Raw genomic sequence first — 25494 nt, 5'->3', positions numbered from 1 at the left:
GGTGCGCAAAAAATATGGGTCCGCAAAAAATACGGATGATGTCTGTGTGCATTCTGTATTTTGCAGAACGGAACAGCTGGCCCCTAAGGATATGTAAAAAAATTTGCGTAACGAAAATACGGACATACGGATACGGAATGTACACGGAGTAACTTCCATTTAGAACGGACACGGAAAGAAAATACGTTTGTGTGCATGAGCCCTGCAGAGCCGCAAAAAATACAGATGACGTCCGTGTACATTTCAAGGACCTTTGATGACGTCACTCCGGTCATCACATGGTACGTCACATGATCTTTTACCATGGTGAATCACCATGGTAAAAGATCATGTGACGTACCATGTGATGACCGGAGTGACGTCATCAAAGGTCCTTTACCTATAATTAATGCTCACCACAGGTCCTATTCAGTAAAGGGGACAGAAGGAGATGTCGGCATCGCGAACAAGTGGACTAAGGTCAGTTAAATGATTTTTTATTTTATTTTTTTAACCCCTCCAGCGCTATTTTACTTAGCATTCTGTATTCAGAATGCTATTATTTTCCCTTATAAGGGAAAATAATACAATCTACAGAACACCGATCCCAAGCCTGAACTTCTGTGAAGAAGTTCGGGTTTGGGTACCAAACATGCGTGATTTTTCTCACGCGAGTGCAAAACGCATTACAATGTTTTGCACTCGCGCTGAAAAATCACGGGTGTTCCCGCAACGCACCCGCACATTTTCCCGCAACGCCCGTGTGAAAGAGGCCTAAGGCTCACACTTCAGTTATTTGGTCAATTATTTCAATCAGTCATTGTGAGACAAAACCAGGTGTGGGTCAAAAACACAGAACAGGTGCAAAACAAATCATTATCTCTGTGTAGGCTTCACTACTGGTTTGGATCACAATAACTGTTGGAAATAACTGGCCAAATAACTGGTCTGTATAAAACATTTTCTGCATCATTTTAGTAAAACATATTTTTTAAGGCCAGAGAGTATCCAAGAAGAGAGACTATTTCCCATTTAGCAATGTGGCACTGATCGAAAGTTAAAATGTTGCATTTTTTCCGTGTGGTCTTATGATTTTATCGCAACTCCCAGGTGTCCACATGTTGCCCTGGAGCTCCAGCATTACTTTGTTTCTTAGGCCTCATGCACACGACCGTGCCGTTTTTTGCGGTCCGCAAACCGCAGATCCGCAAAAAACTGAAGCCAACGGTGTGCCTTCCGCAATTTGCGGAACGGAATGGGCGGCCCATTGTAGAAATGCCTATTCTTGTCCGCCAAACGGACAAGAATAGGACATGTTTTGGGTTTTTTTGCGGGGCCACGGAACGGTGCAACGGATGCGGACAGCACATGGAGTGCTGTCCGCATCTTTTGCGGCCCCATTGAAGTGAATGGGTCCGCCCCCGAGCCGCAAACAATGCGGCTCGGATGCGGACCACAAAAACGGTTGTGTGCATGAGACCTTAGGCTAATTTCACATGAGTGTTTTAGGTCCAGGAAACACGCTCTGTGTGATTGTCGCATTTCCTGTGCTGGATAGTGATCTTCTAAACAGAACTCACAGCATCATAATCACTTGTGATGCTGTGAGTCCCAGTGTGACTGCAGGTTTACTGTACTAATGGCATTATGTGAGTACAGTACAGTAGACTTGCATGTGCTCCTCGCAGCATCATCAGACATTACGATGACATGAGATCAGGTCAGAGGGGCAGCCTTCAGTCTGCAAAATGTAGCCATCACATAGAACATGTTTCCTGGATCGAACATGCTAGTGTGAAATGAGACTTAGGGCTCATTCACATGAACGCTCTGTGTCCGTGCTGCAGACCACAAATAGCGGTCCACAATATACGGGCACTGGCCGTGTGCACTCTGTGCTGCGGATGTGGACCATTGACCGGAATGGGTCCACGATCCGCAATATACGGCAAAAGATAGGACACGTCCTATCTTTTGTGGTGCAGAGGCAGGGACCTGAAAGCCCACGGGATCTCTTCTGAGTGTTTCTGAGTGCTGGGACCCACACCTATATCGAGAACGGGGCCCCTCAAGTTAAGGAGGGCGCACTGCACATGCGCAGCCACCCTCCATTCATTTTCTATGGGGCTAGCGAAAATAGCTGAGCGCTGACTCAGCTATTTCCGTTGGCCCCACAGAAATGAATGGGAGTGGGGGTTGTGCATGCGCGGTACGCTCCCATTCACTTCTATGGGGTGCCGGCTTGGTGGTGGCCAGACCGGAGTCCTCCAGCCACCACCTTGCGAGGCTCCGTTCTCGATATAGGTGCGGGTCCCAGTGGCGGGACCCGCACCTATAAGACAATGGGGGCATATCCTAGCGATATATGCCCCCATTGTCCATAATGAGCCAACCCCTTTAATGAGCCATTTATGATCCACACCTGGTTTTGGCTTCAAAAAGTCCAACAGAAAACCTGATCAAAACCTGAACATGTATGTCACGGATGTAGTAGGGGAGAACACCAAAAGACAAGAAGAAGGAAGGGAAAAGACACTAGGCCTCACCGCTAGGGAAGGAAAAGGGTCACCACCTATAAAACCCTGCTCCTGGCCCTAACTCCTATCCGTATGGGCACCTCTCGATGGTAGAGATGACCATACACAGGAACCTAGAAAACCCTGGTGGCCCTCAGATGCCCTAAAGGTAATGACAGGGCAGAGACAACCCGCTCCTTCCCTGGTGAAGGAACCAGCGTCTCACTAAGGCCTAGTAAACAACAAAAGTGGGGGGGGGGGAATACAAAACACAACAAGCGGAACACTTAACTTCTAAGGATGATGGATGATGGATGATCAGGACTTCAACTAGAACCACACTCCAGCTCTTCCAACACCAAATGAAGCTATCCAGAGCAAGGCGTGATGGGTGAAGTCAGACTAAATAGGGGGAGGTGAAGGTCACCTGATCCACACCTGAACAGGAGGTGTGGACATACAAGCAACACACAGACAAAGTGAAACCAAAAGAGGCTGTCAGATCACTAATGAGCAGATAATCTTTCAGACCTTCTAAAACCTGTCACCGTTGTGACAGTGTATGGGCCTAAAATGTATTTGCTCTAACCCAAAACCACACACACCTGGAGATCATGAATGGTTAACTGGTGTACACACCGCAATCATTGGGGGATATGTTTCAAAACTGGTGCAAATGAAAGTGCAATGAGTTGCCAATGGCAAGCAATCAGTACGCTGCTCTCCATTTACAAGGAGCTTCATCAGGCCATTTTGGTTACATTTAGGGCACGTGTCTCATTGTGATACTAGTATGCATGGTTATGGTATTTACGTTTTAGCCATATTGAGGCTGGGTAGTATTGTACCGCGCAAGCAATCACTCAATACTGCGACATGTGACCCCAATCTTAAAACGAAAAATGCAACTTTTTAACTAGTCCCCAAAAAGTTGCAGCTGCACGCCAACATAAAAAGGAGCCAAATGTAACAAATGGCGTCCAACATTAGATATATTTGTTGCAAAACAAATCTCATAAGACGCAGAATACGCCGATACTGATACATGTCGGCCAGTCTGTGTTTAACAGATCTGATTCCTACATTCATATTCTGTCGCTCCCTGGCCGTAGAACTACAATTCCTAATATGCCTACAGTTACTTTCCACAATAACTACAAAGACGCTCTTAAGATGGAAGTGACGAGCATAAAGATGACAATTCCATGTCAACATTAACACCGACTACTACCCTCATTCCTCCTAATTCCATCTCCTCTATCTTGTTGCAGAAGATAAAGAAGTGAAATATTAGGATTTCATATGTATTTCAGCAGTTTCTAACCTGAAGAACAGGTTTCCAATCCGGATGAAAAAGGGATTGCTTACCAGAGACTGTAACTCCCTCTTTATTCCATATTCTCCTCCTACTTTGAACTTGCTGTTGCCCTGGAGCTCACTTGTTTGAATAGGGACTGAAGTACTGAGCTGAGATCACTGTGGGTTGGGAGGCTCCTAAGAAACTTTGTTTTCCTTCAGCGCCTTACTGGGGATATATCAAGTTGGGATTTACAATGAAGAAAGAGTCCTTCTAGCCGGGACCTTTGGACAATTAAAACTAAAGGTTGGTTCCTTTTGTTGTTTGCTTTCTCCTCTGAGGTCATCATTGTTAATTCCTCTGTATACAGCAAGGTCTGAAGACAATGAAGTCGTAAGATGAAGAAGAGGGTTCTGGCATTGAGGGTGTGTGGTGCACCCTGTGACACTTAGAGGTGTAGAGGAGATTTCATTCCCTTGATTTGCTATTTCTGGTCACAGACGTTCTGAAAAGTTTCCCGGCATTGATTCAATCAGATCTTGTCTGTAACAGTAGAAGAATGCCGGGAAAGCCATCTCTGCTTGTAATTGGCTGTGAGATCAGTATGTGCAGAGGACAGGGCGACACATGAGATAAGGTTAGGTGGCGGGGAGATATACAAAGGTGGTCATAGAAGGAATGATTCTTCTTACTGACCAGAATGATAATGGAGACTATTAACCTTTTCATGACAGTGGATGTTTTGGGCCTGCATGATCAGAGCAAAATGTTACCATCAGGAAATCTGCATTCTAAGGGCTCGTGCACACGGATGTATTTTCTTTTCGTGTCCATTCAGTTTTTTGTTTTATTTTGCGGACTGTATGTGGAACCATTCATTTAAAAAAAGCGGAAGTTACTCCATTTCCATATATCCGTTCCGCAAAAAAATAGAACCTGTCCTATTATTGTCCGCATTACGGACAAGGATAGGACCGTTCTATTAGGGGGGCAGCTGTTCCGTTCCGCAAAATGCGGAATGCACACTGACGTCATCCGTATTTTTTATGGATCTGTGTTTTGTGACATACGGTCGTGTGCATGAGGCCTAAAGGTGATTTATTTTTTTTGTTTATCAGTCTATAGAGATGAGCAAATTTCCGCTTATGAAATTCATTCACACTTCGTTTGGTGGTTAAAGGTGAATTGCGTTATGGATTCCTTTACCACGGACCATAACGCAATTCTATGACGGAATGCATAACGGAATGCCTTTAGAGCAGGGATGCCCAACCTGCGGACCTCCAGCTGTTGTAAAACTACAACTCCCAGCATGCCCAGACAGCCTACAGCTATCAGCCTACAGGAGGGCATGCTAGGAGTTGTAGTTTTACAACAGCTGGAGGGCCACAGGTTGAGCATCCCTGCTTTAGAGGCATTCCGTTATTCCTTCCGTCATAATAGAAGTCTATGGGCTGCAAAACGGATCCGTCCCGTTTCCGTTATGCAGGGGAGGACGCAATTCTCCTTTTACCACCAAACAAAGTGTGAACAAATTTCAAAATATGAAATTCGCTCATCTCTATCAGTCTACATCTATATATTTCATCTCTGGTTTTTTTTTAGGACACAGGGGTCTTACTTATTTTATAGAATTGGAGTTGATATGAAAGCATTTGGTAGGTTTTATTTAGGAAGGAGACCCCCCCCCCCCCCCCCAAAAAAAATGAAAAATGTTCTCGTTTTTTTCATGTCTGATAAATATTTAGCTCCTGTGAGTAGTTCCTTGCATATTGATGATGTCAGATATGTATATATTATATCACGATAGCGCCAAAAACAAAACAAAACTATTTTACCTTTACATGTCTCTCCCTCCTGGAGCTTTCCATGCAGCCTCTGTACAGGGGTGATAATTATCCAGTACATAAACTTTTCAGTATAAAGGTGAAAAAGTAGATATGACAGAGTAGAACAATTGTTATATGTTTACGTAGTATATTGTATATTATGCCTGACAGAACCATGTTAATGCCTGCGCACCTGGTGCTCATATAAAGCCCATTTTATCATGCAGAATATCTAAAATTTTGCATGTGGGTTCAGAGTTGTGCACTTTTTGGAGGGGTATGGTATTTTTACTTAAATTTTTTTTTTACATTTTTACATTACATTTTTTTTCTCATTTTAGATATTTTTATTTATTTTTATTTACATGTTAATCTATTTATTTATTTATTCATTATTTATTTATATTAGTTTTTTCTATGGGGCACAGGTGAGCTGGGGACACATAATGTGTGTTTTCCCTGCTGTCCTCATATACTGATTGTTATGGACTATTGAAACAGTATGGATACTTGCTTGTTCTCTACACTTGGGTTACACTGCTCAGACACCGCTTCCCGGATGTACCACCAGGCACGCACACAGCTAAAACAGATCACTGATATCACTAATGGACACAGCCCACGGATCACTATTACCAGTGATCTGTATAGGAGAGACATGCAAAGAGGACACAGGCTGTGCCTTCTCTGCATCAATTTAAGCCCCCTCTGTATAGGAAATCCCTGTGATGTCATCACTGATGTCACTGGGTCCCCTAGTGACTGGCCAAACGTGGGAGCAGCGCTTCCACATTCAAGATGACCTCTTTTCAGGGTTTTCTGCGATGGATTATTTCCGTTTTCTGTCACAGTAGAGGTTTGGGCTGTCAGTGGGACAACTTCACTGTGTAAATGAACAGGCTGCAGGCACAAGGACCAGCTCAGTGGTGGCTAAGAAGGGGTTAATTATTATGTCTATCATGCTAAAGAGATCAAATGATCATATTAAAAGGAAGGATATCATCAGAATGAGCAGATTAGAAGGGTAGAAATCACAAAAATGTAAAAGCCCATGCACATGGCCATGTTATGGTTGGGTGCATGTGCAATACCCCAGATAGGGGATCTACAATTGTTTATTATACATTGTAATGTCATGTTATGTTATGTATCTGCTCTATGCTTCAGGAATGATAAGGTATGGTTGGTATAAGGAATAGAACTTACCATTTCATTCCTCCCCTCTTGGTAGGAGTGGGTTGGTCCTACTTCCTACCAGGAGGGGGAGCTCTAGAGACTTCTAGTGAGAGCTGGGCAAGCCTGGAGTAAAGGAACATGTCCATCTGCTCCCACTCCATGGGCCTTGGTATTAAAGTTACATCTCTTCTATGAGGACCACTACTCCAGGGAGACTGCAGGGTCCCAGTGTACCAAAAGATCCTCAAGATATAGTGTACCAAGTCAGCAGCACTACAGCTACACAGATCCCGCTGCAAGTGAGGGGATAGCAAGTTAAGACACCCATCACCACAGTTCAGGACAGACACATGCAAAAGTCTGCATATTACAAGTGGACACCTATAGTCACAAGTGCCAGCCTATTGCTGTTAGCGAAGGGAAATCAGGAGAGAGAGAGAGAGAGAGAGAGAGAGAGAAAGACTACTCTAGATTGCTATTGTCTGCCATCTTGCCTGCCAGTCACCATACCTCATCATCTGGGGACAGAGACATTGCACCTTGTACAGATGACAACTGGATGTGCTGTAACTCATCCTTTGCACTCAGTAAAGAAATATGTTTGTTGTTCTACATCTCCCTGCTCCTTTCACACCTCCTTTTCACTGCGCTGAGCCCCAGGGAGCGATGACCTAAAGAAGTACACAGTCACACAACATCTCATCAGAGCCACTACTACTCCCATCCTCTGCACCAACTCCTCAGGGGCTCACTGCACATAAAGCTATAAAACAGCACCCATAGTAGTACCTCTCTGCGTACATAGATGTAAACTGGCCAAAAAGAATTGTGGCATGTTCTACTGGATACAGGATACGATATACAAAAAGGTTTGGCAGCACTACTGTCCCACATAAGGGAAGGCCATTAGAAAAAATACCTTGAAGGTGATGGTGCACGCAGATGGGGACCCTGGCTGGTGATCCCAACGTCAGAATAAGAATACAAAAAATCTGCAGCACTCGTCAGTGTGATAAATCCAAGGTGGTTTATTCCATATACAGCAAGGTGGTGCGACGTTTCGACCTAACTAGGTCTTTCTCAAGCAACAAAATGAATTTAGTCTGTGTGTGTTTTATACCATACAAAGTGGGTGGAGCCATCACTCCCCCAGGTGAGGTGATTTATCCAAATACGCATACATTCGTCATCATACTAATGAGGATCACTCCCGATCCAATATAGTGAACAATCTTAGTGACATATAGATATAAACACTCCTATATAATAATATAATGACAATGTTATTATTATATAGGAGTGTTTATATCTATATGTCACTAAGATTGTTCACTATATTGGATCGGGAGTGATCCTCATTAGTATGATGACGAATGTATGCGTATTTGGATAAATCACCTCACCTGGGGGAGTGATGGCTCCACCCACTTTGTATGGTATAAAACACACACAGACTAAATTCATTTTGTTGCTTGAGAAAGACCTAGTTAGGTCGAAACGTCGCACCACCTTGCTGTATATGGAATAAACCACCTTGGATTTATCACACTGACGAGTGCTGCAGATTTTTTGTATTCTCCTACTGGATACAGGGGCAGACACAGGCAAACCTGAAATGGACCTCCATCTTTCCAACTGCTAATTTAACGAGAAAGTTGTCATAGGCAAAGAGAACATCCTAAAGTTCCCTTAACAGTCTGCCTATGCACTAGTAATTATAGGGGATTGGATGGAAATCATGACTGTTGTCATTACCATAGCAGAACATCCACTTGCATGCTCGACCACTGTGAATTTGCCTGATTGGATGTCACGTTACGGAGACATTCTCCCCTATGTGTGTATAGTGGCGCACAGCGTGTCTACGGCTGTCTAGTCACAACAGTTATGGTTCTGTTTCCGTGTATGAATGGGGTCATGATGACAGATCTAATAGACCTTCTAAAGCAACCATACAGGAGCAGTTACTGGTATAGATGCGTGTGTATATCCACTTACTTTTGCCGTGTGTCATATTACCTGTGTATTTTTTTTGTACAGTTACTGTTACTCTGCCCCATGGTATTTTTAGACAGCGATTATTGCATGACTTGCAGTCTCTCATTACATCTGTGTGCCTCTGATATTAGACATTGTGATAAGAGGGCTCTTATTGTTACACTTATTATACTAGGGCCATATTAGCCCCTATGTATCACTCTTTCTATGTGAAAACATGGAGCAATGCTTTGTATTGGTTTCCAACAGAAGAACAGTAGAACTGGGAGGCGCCTGGGTGTTGCATCCAAGCCAGCTATATATATATATATATATTGATATGCTATTGTTTTAAGAGCTAAGATATTATGTAGACACCCCAAACTGATTTTCAGAAGATTGATACTATGAAAGATCATGAAAGATGTGTTCACGGATCCCATTCATTTCCTACATATGTTTCTGCATCAGGTTTTGGAGTAACCTGAGTTTTTTGGGTGACAGATGGGAAAAAAAAATGGAAAATGTGCAAACCTATGGAATTTCAAGAAACTATATATAGTATTATTTAGATGCAGCTAATTTCACTTGCAGATCGATTGATTTCTTCTGACCACGCGTCTTTTCAGGTGGTTTCCTGCTGTATATTTCACGTTTCAGTTTTAGACACCGGATGACTACACCTGTAATATTTTTTAGAGTTTACTGTTTCATGACTTCACATGCTTTTTATTGGCAGTGGCTACATATGTATTACTAAAGGCTTGTTCGTCATATTTCAGCTGTGTATTCCCCCGTGTATTCTTTTTTTAATTAAATCTGTACTATGAATTTTTTATGGGCTTTAGTCTGCCTGGATTTCCACACAGATGGCACATGGTGGTAGTTTCCTGTGCGAGTGAGCACCACGTGGCAAACTGATGCAATTCACCGCAATGTGCCACAAATATTTCTGGAAAGCTATGGCTGTTCATTGGCCGAAACTGCATGTTGATGGCATGATCGGTTGAATTCAGACGATCACTTGCAATTGTGTTCAGGTACCAGGAAGACATTTAAAAAAACAACTAATTCCCTGGTGAGCTAATTTAGTTGGTGGGATCATTTATATGAATGATACCATGGCACGCTGATCAGCCACAATGCGGCCAATCATTATCTAAAATGCATGGCCAGTTTTAGATTGGCTAGCGTCGAAGATAAAAAAAAATAAAAAATGGTCACTTTCCTGTAAAGTGTAAAAATAAGTCAATCAGATCTCAAATTTATACAACTGTATATCTTTCTTGACGAATCCTTCTTTTTAAGATATATATATTTGAAAAAGTGAAAAAACATTGCGCCTAGCCTTGTATGCCAGGGAAAATGTGTCATGCAACAATAGTTTTGTTAGACAGAGAAGGTCAGTCACGAACATTGCACTGCTGTTATGGAGTTATATGCAACCCTAGAGAAAATGGTGTATATATTTTAGGGGGTTAAAAAAATGAGGGGGTTAGTTACAGCACCTGAAACTAAATACTTTTGTAATTGCATGTAATTAAAAATTTAGAATAGCCACTGAGATATTCAATAAAATGTATCTGTATAGTTTTGTTAGAAAGAGATTGTCTGATATCTGATTCTAATTATTAACATTAATCATGTGCTAACTGGGCTTTCCAAGATTTAAAAAATAAAATCCTACCTTTTAAATGTTCTGCAGCTCCCAGTAGCTACTATCACTCATGTGAATTTGATATTACTGTATAAGAACTGTCAGGGGCGTAGCTAGAAATGCATGGCCCCATAGCAAAAAAAATGTATGGGCCCCCCCCCCCCCCGTGCCATCCACAGATCCCCCTCCCCTAAATAGTGCCATCCACAGATCCCCCTCCCCTAAATAGTGCCATCCACAGATCCCCCTCCCCTAAATAGTGCCATCCACAGATCCCCCTCCCCTAAATAGTGCCATCCACAGATCCCCCTCCCCTAAATAGTGCCATCCACAGATCCCCCTCCCCTAAATAGTGCCATCCACAGATCCCCTCCCCTAAATAGTGCCATCCACAGATCCCTCTCCCCTAAACAGTGCCATCCACAGATCCTCCTCCCCTAAACAGTGCCATCAACAGATCCCCCCTCCCCTAAACAGTGCCATACACAGATCCCCCTCCCCTAAACAGTGCCATCCACAGATCCCTCTCCCCTAAACAGTGCCGTCCCCAGATCCCCCTCCCCTAAATAGTGCCATCCACAGATCCCCCTCCCCTAAATAGTGCCATCCACAGATCCCCCTCCCCTAAATAGTGCCATCCACAGATCCCCCTCCCCTAAATAGTGCCATCCACAGATCCCCCTCCCCTAAATAGTGCCGTCCACAGATCCCCCTCCCCTAAATAGTGCCATCCACAGATCCCTCTCCTCTAAATAGTGCCATCCACAGATCCCCCTCCCCTAAATAGTGCCATCCACAGATCCCTCTCCCCTAAACAGTGCCATCCACAGATCCCCCTCCCCTAAATAGTGCCATCCACAGATCCCCCTCCCCTAAATAGTGCCATCCACAGATCCCTCTCCCCTAAACAGTGCCATCCACAGATCCCTCTCCCCTAAACAGTGCCATCCACAGATCCCCCTCCCCTAAACAGTGCCATCAACAGATTCCCCCTCCCCTAAATAGTGCCATCCACAGATCCCCCTCCCCTAAACAGTGCCATCCACAGATCCCCCTCCCCTAAACAGTGCCGTCCACAGATCCCCCTCCCCTAAATAGTGCCGTCCACAGATCCCCCTCCCCTAAATAGTGCCGTCCACAGATCCCCCTCCCCTAAATAGTGCCGTCCACAGATCCCCCTCCCCTAAATAGTGCCGTCCACAGATCCCTCTCCTCTAAATAGTGCCATCCACAGATCCCCCTCCCCTAAATAGTGCCATCCACAGATCCCTCTCCCCTAAACAGTGCCATCCACAGATCCCCCTCCCCTAAATAGTGCCATCCACAGATCCCTCTCCTCTAAATAGTGCCATCCACAGATCCCCCTCCCCTAAATAGTGCCATCCACAGATCCCTCTCCCCTAAACAGTGCCATCCACAGATCCCCCTCCCCTAAATAGTGCCATCCACAGATCCCCCTCCCCTAAATAGTGCCATCCACAGATCCCTCTCCCCTAAACAGTGCCATCCACAGATCCCTCTCCCCTAAACAGTGCCATCCACAGATCCCCCTCCCCTAAATAGTGCCATAAACAGATTCCCCCTCCCCTAAATAGTGCCATACACAGATCCCCCTCCCCTAAACAGTGCCATCCACAGTATCTGGTGCCTCCCCCCCCCATGTGCCAGTCAGTATCAGGTGCCAACCCCCCCCCCCCCCCCCATGTGCCAGTATCAGGTCAGGTACCAACCCCCCTCCCCCCATGTGCCAGTATCAAGTACCCCCCGCTCCCCCCATGGCAGTAACAGTCGGGTATTAAAAAAATAATAATAAACACTTCTACTTACCTCCATGTCAGCGATGCGATGCGATGCAGCCTCTTCCTGTGTCCCGCCCTGTATGTCCATATATGGAGTCAGTGCTTGTATTTCAGAAAAGGTTTCCCCTGGGATTCGAACCCACGACCTTTTGTATCAGAGGCAAAGCATCTAACCACTAGACCATAAAAGCTGCCTTGCTGCTGACTGAAAAATTATGAGACTTCTACTGTTATAGCTGGCTAAGTGTACATCTATACACATGACAGCTGCTCATATATAGAGATATAGCAGAGCTGAGTGTGCTGGGATAGCTGTCATATAGAGATATAGCAGTGCTGGGTGTGTTGGGGCAGCTGTCATATGTATAGATGTACACTTAGCCAGCTATAACAGTAGAAGTGTCAAATTTTTTCAATCAGTTGCAATGCCTCCTTTATGGTTGTGAGGGTAAATGCTTTGCCTCTGATACACTGATACAGTACATTGGAGGTTGTGGGTTTGAATCCCAGACACATCAGGAGACTTTAGAATACAGTAAGATTAGATCACATTAGCGGGGGGTCTGAACATTAAGACCGCTGCTGTGAAGGGGGCCCTGAACATTATGACATCGATATTTAACTAACTTGAAAATAAACTGTCGGGCCCCGAAGCAGCTGCTTCCCCGGTAGTTACGCCACCTCCTGGCTGCCTGTGTGTAGTGTCTGTGTTAAAAAAAAAATGAATGGACGGGCCCCCAGTGGCGTAGGGCCCCATAGCCACTGCTATGGTTGCTATGGTGATCCCTACGCCACTGAGAACTGTGCACAGAAAGCCAGAAGAAGAAAGATAAACCATAAAGGAAAGGTACTAGCGGCAGAAGGTTCCCACACCAGATTGATGCTTCAAATAATATATATACAGTATCTCACATTTTTGTAAATATTTTATTATATCTTTTCATGGGACAACACTGAAGCTATGACACTTTGATACAATGTAAAGTAGTCAGTGTACAGTATAACAGTGTAAATTTGGTGTGCCCTCAAAATAACTCAACATACAGCCATTAATGTCTTAACAGCTGACAACAAAAGTGAGTACACCCCCAAGTGAAAATCGCCAAATTGTGCCCAAAGTGTCAATATTTTGTGTGGCCAATATTATTTTCCAGCACTGCCTTAACTCTCTTGGGCATGGATTTCACTAGAGCTTTACAGGTTGCCACTGGAATCCTCTTCCACTCCTCCATGACGACATCATGGAGCTGGTGGATGTTAGAGACCTTGTGCTCCTCCACCTTCCATTTGAGGATGCCCCACAGATGCTCAATAGGGTTTAGGTCTGGAGACATGCTTGGCCAGTCCAGCACCTTTACCCTCAGTTTCTTTAGCAAGGCAGTGGTCATCTTGGAGGTGTGTTTGGGGTCATCATGTTGGAATACTGCCCTGCAGCCCAGTTTCTGAAGGGAGGGGGATCATGCTCTGCTTCAGTATGTCATAGTTCATGTTAGCATTCATGGTTCCCTCAATGAACTGTACCTTCTCACAGCCGGCAGCACTCATGCAGCCCCAAACAATGACACTTCCACCACCATTCTTGACTGTAGGCAAGACACACTTGTCTTTGTACTCCTCACCTGGTTGCTGTCACACAGGCTTGATACCATCTGAACCAAATAAGTTTATCTTGGTCTCAGCAGATCAGAGGACATGGTTCCAGTAATCCATGTCCTTAGTCTGCTTGTCTTCAGCAAACTGTTTGCGGGTTTTCTTGTGCATCATCTTTAGAAGAGGCTTCCTTCTGGGAGGACAGCCATGCAGACCAATTTGATGCAGTGTGTGACGTATGGTCTGAGCACTGGCAGGCTGAATCCCACCCCTTTAACCCCTGCAGCAATGCTGGCAGCAATTATATGTCTATTTTGAAAGGAAATACTCTGGATATGACGCCGAGCATGTGCACACAACTTCTTTGGTCAACCATGGCAAGGCCTGTTCTGAGTGGAACCGGTCTTGTTAAACCACTGTATGGTCTTGGCCACCGTGCTGCAGCTCAGTTTCAGGGTGTTGGCAATCTTCTTATAGCCTAGGCCATCTTTATGTAAAGCAACAATTCCTTTTTTCAGATCCTCAGAGAGTTCTTTGCCATGAGCTGCCGTGTTGAGCTTCCAGGGACCAGTATGAGACAGTATGAGAGCGATAACACCAAATTTAACACACTTGCTCCCCCATTCACACATGAGACCTTGTAACACTAACGAGTCACATGACACCGGGGAGGGAAAATGGCAAATTGGGCACAATTTGGCCATTTTCACTTGGGGGTGTACTCACTTTTGTTGCCAGTGGTTTAGACATTAATGGCTGTGTTTTGAGTTACTTTGAGGGCACACCAAATTTACGCTGTTATACAAGCTGTACACTGACTACTTTGCATTGTATCAAAGTGTCAGATCTTCAGTGTTGTCCCATGAACAGACAGAATAAAATATTTACAAAAATTTGAGGGGTGTACTCAATTTTGTGAGATGCTGTATAAATAGAAAACCTTTTACCAAACTATGATTTGCGCTGATTGAGGAAGTAAAGACAGTTAAGGGACCCTAGTATGTAAATTATGTTATGATCTTGTGTAGCAAGGTGCATTTGATCCTTCACTGGTGGGTCCAGACACCTGCAGGCTGTGGGCTATTATGGTCACTACAGCTGTCTTACTGGCCCTGTCTGGTTGACCTGTTAATGCAGGCTTGGTTCCTTCTGTTTTCATCTTGAAATAGAGGAACACACACCTAGTTTTGGAGGTTGCAGCATTGATTTTCAAGGCATGGCTGGATCACGATATCAACCAGCATCTTTGGGTAGAATGAAGCCACTATCAGTGCATGGTGGTAACTTGAGTATCAAAAGTGGATAATTAGGCACTAGGTAAATAACTCAAACGTTAGTCTAAAGTTGATCAAGACGCATGATCGTACCCAAAATAACTGTTCATTTTAGCCAACTGAAAACATACCATTGTTACCTGGAAAGAAGATGACAATGTTTGCAAATTTCATCTGATAGTTCATGGATAAAAAAAAAAACTGTCCTTTGGCAATTAATTTCTTTGGCCCTCTTAACAGCTGGAGTAAAATGTGTATGGTTGTGTCTGTGAATGCTGTTCAACCATCAACCAACTTCCGTCTAATGTGAATGGCTACCTTAACCACTTGCCGCCGCGCTAACGCCGAAAGGCGTCATTGCGGCGGCTCCCCCAGGCTACGCTAACGCCGATTGGCGTCATCTCGCGTGAGCCGAGATTTCCTGTGAACGCGCGCACACAGGCGCGTGCGCTCACAGGAACGGAAGGTAAGAGAGTTGATCTCCAGCCTGCCAGCGGCGATTGTTCGCTGGCAGGCTGGAGATGTGTTTTTTTTAACCCCTAACAGGTATATTAGACGCTGTTTTGATAACAGCGTCTAATATACCTGCTACCTGGTCCTCTGGTGGTCCCCTTTGTTTGGATCGACCACCAGAGGACACAGGTAGCTCAGTAAAGTAGCACCAAGCACCACTACACTACACTACACCCCCCCGTCACTTATTAACCCCTTATTAGCCCCTGATCACCCCATATAGACTCCCTGATCACCCCCCTGTCATTGATTACCCCCCTGTCATTGATCACACCCCTGTAAAGCTCCATTCAGATGTCCGCATGATTTTTACGGATCCACTGATAGATGGATCGGATCCGCAAAACGCATACGGACGTCTGAATGGAGCCTTACAGGGGCGTGATCAATAACTGTGGTGATCACCCCATATAGACTCCCTGATCACCCCCCTGTCATTGATTACCCCCCTGTCATTGATCAACCCCTTGTAAAGCTCCATTCAGATGTCCGCATGATTTTTACGGATCCACTGATAGATGGATCGGATCCGCAAAACGCATACGGACGTCTGAATGGAGCCTTACAGGGGCGTGATCAATGACTGTGGTGATCACCCCATATAGACTCCCTGATCACCCCCCTGTCATTGATTACCCCCCTGTCATTGATCACCCCCCTTTAAAGCTCCATTCAGATGTCCGCATGATTTTTACGGATCCACTGATAGATGGATCGGATCCGCAAAACGCATACGGACGTCTGAATGGAGCCTTACAGGGGCGTGATCAATGACTATGGTGATCACCCCATATAGACTCCCTGATCACCCCCCTGTCATTGATCACCCCCCTGTCATTGATTACCCCCCTGTCATTGATCACCCCCCTGTTAAGCTCCATTCAGATGTCCGCATGATTTTTACGGATCCACTGATAGATGGATCGGATCCGCAAAACACATACAGGCGTCTCCCTGGAGCCTTCCAGGGGAGGTGATCACCCCATATAGACTCCCTGATCACCCCCCCTGTCATTGATCACCCCCCCTGTCATTGATCACCCCCCCGTCAGGCTGCATTCAGATGTCCGTATGATTTTTACGGATCCACGGATACATGGATCGGATCCGCAAAACACATACGGACATCTGAATGGAGCCTTACAGGGGGGTGATAAATGACAGGGGGGTGATCACCCCATATAGACTCTCTGATCACCCCCCTGTCATTGATCACCCCCCTGTCATTGATCACCCCCCTGTCATTGATCACCCCCCTGTAAGGCTCCATTCAGACATTTAGCGGAATTATTATTTTTTTTTTTTACAAAGTCTCATATTCCACTAACTTGTGTCAAAAAATTAAATCTCACATGAACTCACCATACCCCTCACGGAATCCAAATGCGTAAAATTTTTTAGACATTTATATTCCAGACTTCTTCTCACGCTTTAGGGCCCCTAGAATGCCAGGGCAGTATAAATACCCCACATGTGACCCCATTTCGGAAAGAAGACACCCCAAGGTATTCCGTGAGGGGCATATTGAGTCCATGAAAGATTGAAATTTTTGTCCCAGGTTAGCGGAAAGGGAGACTTTGTGAGAAAAAAATAAAAAATATCAATTTCCGCTAACTTGTGCCAAAAAAAAATAATTTCTATGAGCTCGCCATGCCCCTCATTGAATACCTTGGGGTGTCTTCTTTCCAAAATGGGGTCACATGTGGGGTATTTATACTGCCCTGGCATTCTAGGGGCCCAAATGTGTGGTAAGGAGTTTGAAATCAAATTCTGTAAAAAATGACCAGTGAAATCCGAAAGGTGCTCTTTGGAATATGGGCCCCTTTGCCCACCTAGGCTGCAAAAAAGTGTCACACATCTGGTATCTCCGTATTCAGGAGAAGTTGGGGAATGTGTTTTGGGGTGTCATTTTACATATACCCATGCTGGGTGAGAGAAATATCTTGGCAAAAGACAACTTTTACCATTTTTTTATACAAAGTTGTCTTTTGCCAAGATATTTCTCTCACCCAGCATGGGTATATGTAAAATGACACCCCAAAACACATTCCCCAACTTCTCCTGAATACGGAGATACCACATGTGTGACACTTTTTTGCAGCCTAGGTGGGCAAAGGGGCCCATATTCCAAAGAGCACCTTTCGGATTTCACCAGCCATTTTTTACAGAATTTGATTTCAAACTCCTTACCACACATTTGGGCCCCTAGAATGCCAGGGCAGTATAACTACCCCACAAGTGACCCCATTTTGGAAAGAAGACATCCCAAGGTATTCGCTGATGGGCATAGTGAGTTCATGGAAGTTTTTATTTTTTGTCACAAGTTAGTGGAATATGAGACTTTGTAAGAAAAAAAAAGAAAAAAAGAAAAATCATCATTTTCCGCTAACTTGTGACAAAAAATAAAAAGTTCTATGAACTCACTATGCCCATCAGCGAATACCTTAGGGTGTCTACTTTCCGAAATGGGGTCATTTGTGGGGTGTTTGTACTGTCTGGCCATTGTAGAACCTCAGGAAACATGACAGGTGCTCAGAAAGTCAGAGCTGCTTCAAAAAGCGGAAATTCACATTTTTGTACCATAGTTTGTAAACACTATAACTTTTACCCAAACCATTTTTTTTTTACCCAAACATTTTTTTTTATCAAAGACATGTAGAACAATAAATTTAGAGCAAAATTTATATATGGATGTCGTTTTTTTTGCAAAATTTTACAACTGAAAGTGAAAACCGTCATTTTTTTGCAAAAAAAACGTTAAATTTCGATTAATAACAAAAAAAGTAAAAATGTCAGCAGCAATGAAATACCACCAAATGAAAGCTCTATTAGTGAGAAGAAAAGGAGGTAAAATTCATTTGGGTGGTAAGTTGCATGACCGAGCAATAAACCGCTAAAGTTGTGGAGTGCCGATTTGTAAAAAAGGGCCTGGTCTTTAGGGGGGTATAAACCTGTGGTCCTTAAGTGGTTAAAGGGGTTATGCATGTTTTTTTGGGGGGGGGAGGGGGGTACAAAATCCACCTTCTCCCCTTTCTGGGCAAACTTGCGAAGAGAATACTTACCTGCTTCCCGATGCTGGCTTCCGGCTCCTCCACTCGAGTCCCTGGATGTAAACTGCCATTTTGACATCGCTGCAGCCAATCGCTGTCTGAATAGGTGACCAACTCCTCTTAAGTCATGACAAATGTACAGGTGACTCAAGATGAGAAGGCCACTGCTGTGTCCAGTGATTGGCTACAGCAGCGTCAAAATTTAAGTTTACATTCAGGGACCAGAGCGGAGCAGCTGATGTTGGAGAGCCCAGAAGCAGAGATCCAGCATCAGGAAGCAGGTAAGTATGCTTCCCTCCACAGGCCTGCCAGACACCACTCGCCCATCCTCCTGCCCCTAAACATACACAACCTCTTTAAGGCTGAAAAAAGTGCCCCATACAAACCATACTATTGTCAGCCTAACACACCATTTTCATCATGAATGGCCAACAGACCAACATGTGTTGGGAGCTCCCGAGTCAAGTGATGTCGGGGAGAGAATTTTAATACTCACTTTTTGTTCTCCAGATGAGCCACTTTCTCATGCAAACATGCTTGTCCAAACCAAACATATACATATGTGTATGGAGTTGTCGGGTGAGATAACTGGCAGCCAAATGCTTGTGTATGGTCACCTTAAGGTTTGTGTATTTATTTCAAGCACATGTAAAAGGATTTAGGCCTCAGTCACACAGCTTTTCATACAGTTTAATACGTTTTCTTTTGTCAACACTGGAATTGGATACAGAAATGAGGAGAAGAACCACTCATAGTTTTGGCATTCAAAAACTGCACCAGAATTGCACTGGAGGAGGGAACAGGGTCTCTATGTAAGGGCTCATACACAACCATATGTATTTTGCAGTCTGCAAGACACGGATCCGCAAAAAATACGGATGACGTCCTTGTGCATTCCGTATTTTGCGGAAATGAACAGCTGGCTCCTAATAGAACAGTCTTATCCTTGTCCATAATATGGACAATAATAGGACATGTTCTATTCCTTTACGGAACGGATATATGTAAACGGAATGCACACGGAGTAACTTCAGTTTTTTTTATGCGGACCCATTGAAATAAATGGTTCCGCTTACGGTCCGCAAAAAAAACGGTACGGACACGGAAAGAAAAGAGCCAACCATAAACCCCTCTACCCTCTCCCTTTTATCTAAACTCAACGTACCCCAAAGAACCACGCATGACACCTTCATGTCGGCTGGTGATCGGCCACAGCTTTCTTTATTCGTTCTTTCATAACATCATAAGCCAGAGGCTTAAAACTGCTCCAAACCACTGACACATGGTGCAGTATGCCGGCCGCTGGACTCCCAGCGGGCATGTCTGCCCTTTAAACTTTACCATGTCTTCTAATTGTCTCCAAACCGCCAGCTGTGACTTTAAAGAACCAGAAAACCAACTCTGAACTGGAAATAGAAAGATATATGAGCAACCAAAGAAAAACATCTAAATTGAAGCTGACCCGGACAATGAGCGTCTGAGGACATAGAATTAGGGAGGGAGGGCGGGACAACGTCTCTTCCCAACCAAGAGACCGGCCGGAAGAAGAGAGGGGGGTTAAATGACCTACAGAGGATACGGGACAGCTCACATTAACCCCTACCATGCCACTTCCTCACTTAAAGGGGCCAGCCAAGAGCAAAAATGGGAAGGGGTCAAAAAGAGGGGCCACTCCTAAAACCCCCTTTAAACTAGAATGGAATGGGATAAAAGGGGTTAAAACAAGGAGGAGAGGAGGAGAAGGGAGGCATCTCCTAAACTATGGTGTAAGGAGGGCAGAGGCACCAAATTCCCAGCAAGGGCAACCCGGGCCGAGGAGGACCACCCGCAGTCCCCTATCACCCTCCAGATGATGAAGTTTGGATTCTGTCATGTAGCATATGCCTGAGCGGGAGATAAATCATTGTTTCCTGTAAATTACATTCTCATTTTATAGTTTTTTTTGTCAGATGTATTTTCAATTCCATAATATAGTTTTAATTAGTGCAGTTCTGGATGCTTAGTTTGGATGTAATTAGTTTATGGAAAGCTATTAAAAGTCATACAATGGATCTTCAATTCAAAAACTTTTTCCACAGTTTATAAACTTCTAGAGCAGCACTTGACAACAGGGGGGGTTTCTGGGACTTAATTTAGGCATTACCCATAGAGGCAGTAGATGACAAACAAATAGCTGCCATTAAGATCAAACCACATAGAGTAGTTAATAAATTAAGGGTCGGACTGGTCCACCATAGAACCAGAGGTTCCTCAGGTGGGTCCAGTCTCTTAATACCATGGTGGGCCCCAAATAGCATTTAGCTGCCTTTGGAGCCAATCATTTTCCAATGGGGTCTATTTCTTTAATTCAAAACCAGTTAAACTTTATTGATGATATAGGTGTTGGGCCTAGAATAATTTCCTCTGATGGACCCAAGGACCCCAATACGACACTGAATAGATCGTATAGGCAGAGGTGTCACCTTCCAGGATTTTACTATTGATGACCTATCCTCAAGTTAACAGGTAGTTCAGGTTGAAGTTGGCGCCTGAATTACATAGCTTGGTCCATTGTGTTGTGGGCCTGGTTACTACACCACTGCTCCCATTGAGGTGAATGGGAACAGTGATATTTTAATCCACTCGGTCCTCTACACAATGTATGGAGATGTGTAGTTCCAGCGTCGGCTTCTGGCACTTGACGGACCCAAACCAATCAGATATTGATGGCCTATCCTGAGGATAGGTCATCAATAGTAAAATCATGGACAACTCCTTTTAAAATTCGGACCAAGTGAAGATTATGTCCCCTCTGGATTATTTATTTCAGTTAATTCCATAATGAAATATAAATCAAGCAATAAATTATGTACATCAATGATTAAGGGTACATTAACACGGCTGTAATTGTTTTGTGGTCCGCAGCTCGAGGATCCGCAAAACACGGGTACTGGCCATGGGAGTTCCGCATTTTGCGGAAGGTACGCGGCCAGCCCTATGATAGAAATGCCTAGTCTGTTTCATTTTTCTTGCGGGGCCGGGAAACGGTGTGCTGTCTACATCTTTTTGAAATGAATGGGTCCGCACTCATTCCGGATGTGGACCCAGAAATACGGTCGTATGAATGGACCCTAATTGTTATCCCTTAAAATACTGGCAGATGTTAAAGGGGTTGTGCCAAATTTTTAAGTTATCCCCTGTCCACAGGATAGAGGATAGCTAGCTGATCGCTGGGGGTCTGACCGCTAGGGGATAACTTAAAAACTTGGCACAACCCCTTTAAAAAAATTTTTTTAAATACAGTAAGTTAAAATAATCCAGGGGGACATGATCTTCATTTGATTCTAGAAGTCTTGGCCAACCAGGGTTGAACTTGCCCAGCAGAGTACCAGAGGATCCTTTGGTGGGCCCAGGCCCCGATACTATAATAGGCCCTAGAGATCCAGGAGAAAAAATAAACTATTTGACTGCCTTTGGAGTCAATCACTTGCTATTAGGGTCTGTTTCTTTAATACAAAACCTATTCAACTATATGAATGACTTAGAGTTGGGCCTCGAGAATAATTTGCTCTGCTGGGCTCCAGTAACCCCAGTCTGACACAGGTCCCAATGTAAAATGTGTAACAGTATAATGTACCATTAACAATACTGGTATTTTCTTATGTAATATAGAGACCTTCAGGTCCTCTTCAGGCACCAGGGTCTTGGATGTGATTGTTACCTCTGCATTCCCCTATAGATACAAGTGCCTTGTGCCTCTTTCACATAATTCTCCATTGTTCAAAACTGGAAACATCAGACGAAAAGCCACCCACTCCTACTTTATGTGTAATTTTATGTGTCTTATGGAGTTTGATTATATAGTTTTATGTGTCTCTATTAAGCGATAGTGTTGATTGTGAATATTCTAATCACAAATTTTTATTGCGAATATCGGCACTTCGAGAATTCGTGAAGATTTAGAATATAGTGCTATATATTCGTAATCGCGAATATTCTAGATTTTTTTTCATCAGTAACCTCACTGCTTCTTGCTTGTGGGCCAATGAGAAGGCTTCAATATCTTTGTCAGAGCTTAGCAACATCCCTAGCAACCAATAGGAAAGTTGCCTACCCCTTACTATATAGGAAACTCCCCAGCAGCCATTTTCTGTAGTTTTATGGAGTTCTGAGAGAGAGAGCAGTGACATTGCTGTGCTCTGTGCTTTCATCTGGATCCTATTCCTTATCCAATTACATTAGCTAGTTAGCTCATATACACTCACCTAAAGAATTATTAGGAACACCTGTTCTATTTCTCATTAATGCAATTATCTAGTCAACCAATCACATGGCAGTTGCTTCAATGCATTTAGGGGGGTGCTCCTGGTCAAGACAATCTCCTGAACTCCAAACTGAATGTCAGAATGGGAAAGAAAGGTGATTTAAGCAATTTTGAGCGTGGCATGGTTGTTGGTGCCAGACGGGCCGGTCTGAGTATTTCACAATCTGCTCAGTTACTGGGATTTTCACGCACAACCATTTCTAGGGTTTACAAAGAATGGTGTGAAAAGGGAAAAACATCCAGTATGCTGCAGTCCTGTGGGCAAAAATGCCTTCTGGATGCTAGAGGTCAGAGGAGAATGGGCCGACTGATTCAAGCTGATAGAAGAGCAACGTTGACTGAAATAACCACTCGTTACAACCGAGGTATGCAGAAAAGCATTTGTGAAGCCACAACACGCACAACCTTGAGGCGGATGGGCTACAACAGCAGAAGACCCCACCAGGTACCACTCATCTCCACTACAAATAGGAAAAAGAGGCTACAATTTGCACGAGCTCACCAAAATTGGACTGTTGAAGACTGGAAAAATGTTGCCTGGTCTGATGAGTCTCGATTTCTGTTGAGACATTCAAATGGTAGAGTCCGAATTTGGCGGAAACAGAATGAGAACATGTATCCATCCTCTGATGGCTACTTCCAGAAGGATAATGCACCATGTCACAAAGCTCGAATCATTTAAAATTGGTTTCTTGAACATGACAATGAGTTCACTGTACTAAAATGGCCCCCACAGTCACCAGATCTCAACCCAATAAAGCATCTTTGGGATGTGGTGGAACGGGAGCTTCGTGCCCTGGATGTGCATCCCTCAAATCTCCATCAACTGCAAGATGCTATCCTATCAATATGGGCCAACATTTCTAAAGAATGCTATCAGCACCTTGTTGAATCAATGCCACGTAGAATTAAGGCAGTTCTGAAGGCAAAAGGGGGTCCAACACCGTATTAGTATGGTGTTCCTAATAATTCTTTAGGTGAGTGTATATAATACAGATAGTTAGTGGGAGATAGTCAGTGTAGGTTAGATAGTGATATAGTGCAGCTGATAGGTTCCAGTGCAGGGTGTTAGGTTGTGTGATAGGAATTACTGTGCTGTGCATTTTCTCCAGTCTCAGGAAACTTCTAGCAGCTTGAAAAATGTAGCAAAAGTGAGCCATGCCTGTATTGGCATGCGCAATACGCGCATATTACATTGCCGATTTTTGCAATCAAAAAAATAATGACTGGAGATCACGAATTCTAGAATTTGTGAATTTATTGCGAATATTAGGCCAAAAATGTGCGAAATATCACAAAAAAAGAATATTGCCTATGCTGCTCATCACTATTAAGCGAGAGCTGGCGCTGTGCTGCTGAGCATTCTGCTATGTGCTGCCATTGATTTATGATTGCCAATTTCTGTGTGTCCCAATGTGGGCATCATTTCTTTGGGGCCGTAATGTGGGCAATTCACGTGAGCTGTACTGTGATTTTTTATGTGAATATATTCGGATGCAGGGAATTTAGAATTTTGGAAGCCTTTTTGATTACTGGAGGTGTGTAATAAACCATTTCATGTTCCTTTATTTTAGGATTCCCCAGCACACTGTATGATATACAGTCATTGTGGTTTCTCCTGTCCCTGCCATTGTGATAATGAAGGAGTTAAGGCAAGCTCTGGCCACAGGTCTACTTATCAGCTGCGTAAAACAGGCTGTAAAACCTGAATACAGGTTAATGATTGTAGTGGAGAAGCCTTGAGTGGAATCATGACGTGTGGAGGCAAGGTCTTGTTCCCTCATTTTGGCGGAAAAGAAATATACGCCCTAAGGGATAAGGAAGTGATGTAAGAATCTCGCAGAGTCCTGCAGCTAAACGGTTCCTAATGAGATGTAACCATCAATCAGTCATACAAGTATTATCCATGATATGTGTAGGTGCTCAGCACATGTAGAACCTAGGATAAAGGCTTTTTAGCTCCTTCCTTAGATCAATTCAGGAAACACTGCTTGAGTGTAGAATCATTGCTACAGATCTATAACTGGGCAATCAGCTCTCCCATGCTGGACATCTGCTATAGGTGTTGGACAGCTGAAAAGTCAGATTTAGGGTACTTTCACACTAGCGTTTTTCTTTTCCGGCGCTGAGTTCCGTCCTAGGGGCTCTATACCGGAAAACAACTGATCAGTTTTATCCCCATGCATTCTGAATGGAGAGTAATCCGTTCAGGATGCATCAGGATGTCTTCAGTTCAGTCTTTTTAACTGATCAGGACAAAGATAAAACCGCAGCATGCTACAGTTTTATCTCTGGCCAAAAAAACTGAACAACTGCCTGAATGCCGGAGCCAGCATTTTTTTCCATAGGAATGTATTAGTGACGGATCCGGCATTCAAAATACCGGAATGCTGGATTCGTCCTTCCGGAAAAAAAGGTATATAAAAAAAAAAAAGCCGTATCCGTTTTTCCGGATGACACTGGAAAGACAGATCCGGTATTGCAATGCATTTTTCTGACTGATCAGGCATTTTTCAGACTGATCAGGATCCTGA

General features: G+C 44.0%; 1 protein-coding gene across 1 annotated transcript in view; it reads left to right on the top strand.

Annotated features, from left to right (window-relative positions):
• Positions 1 to 3882: 3882 nt before the first annotated feature.
• The window catches only part of PLCH2 (phospholipase C eta 2), a 741045-nt gene continuing 719433 nt past the window's right edge, over positions 3883 to 25494 (top strand). The window contains exon 1 of the mRNA XM_040427397.1: positions 3883 to 4098. The gene's annotated coding sequence lies outside the window, so the exon portion shown is untranslated. The remainder of the gene's footprint in view (positions 4099 to 25494) is intronic.

This window comes from Bufo bufo, chromosome 1, assembly GCF_905171765.1.
Source record: "Bufo bufo chromosome 1, aBufBuf1.1, whole genome shotgun sequence".
Taxonomy (NCBI): Eukaryota; Metazoa; Chordata; class Amphibia; order Anura; family Bufonidae; genus Bufo; species Bufo bufo.
This window is presented reverse-complemented; position numbering and strand designations above follow the sequence as displayed.